The sequence below is a fragment of the Propithecus coquereli genome, unplaced genomic scaffold (genome assembly GCF_000956105.1).
Source record: "Propithecus coquereli isolate 6110/MARCELLA unplaced genomic scaffold, Pcoq_1.0 Scaffold725, whole genome shotgun sequence".
NCBI classification, from domain to species: domain Eukaryota; kingdom Metazoa; phylum Chordata; class Mammalia; order Primates; family Indriidae; genus Propithecus; species Propithecus coquereli.
Window position 1 is genome coordinate 942692 of NW_012153341.1, and position 584 is coordinate 943275.

Below are 584 nucleotides of genomic sequence, written 5' to 3' on the forward strand. Positions count from 1 at the left end.
TCATTTGTTTGTTTGTTTACCTTGACAGGGTGTTAGGTTTCATCAGATGGTTTTTTCTGCATCTATTGAGACCATCATGTCTTTTTCCCCTTCCTTCCTTCTACTAACATAGTGTATAACTGATTTTGATATGTTGAACTACCCTCGCATTCCTGGAATGAATCCCACTTGGTCATGGTGCAAACTCCCCCTAATATGCTCTGGTTTGTTGGTATCGCGTCTGTGTTCATGAAGCACATTGGTCTGTACTTTCCTGTTCTTTTGACGTCTTCCTCTGACCTTGGTATCAGGGCAGTGCTGGCCTCGTAGGATAAGTAAAGGAGTACACTGTTGGTGGGACTGCAAAGCAGTACAACTTCTATGGAAAGCGGTACAGAGATTTCTCAAAGAACTAAAAGTAGACCTACCATTCCATCCAGCAATCCCACCGCCAGGTATCTACCCAAAGGAAAAGAAGTCATTATACCGAAAAGATACTTGTACTCATATGTATATCGTAGCACAATTCACAATCACAAAGATGTGGAATCAACCTAGGTGCCCATCAACCAGTGAGTGGATAAGAAAATGGAATACTACTCAGC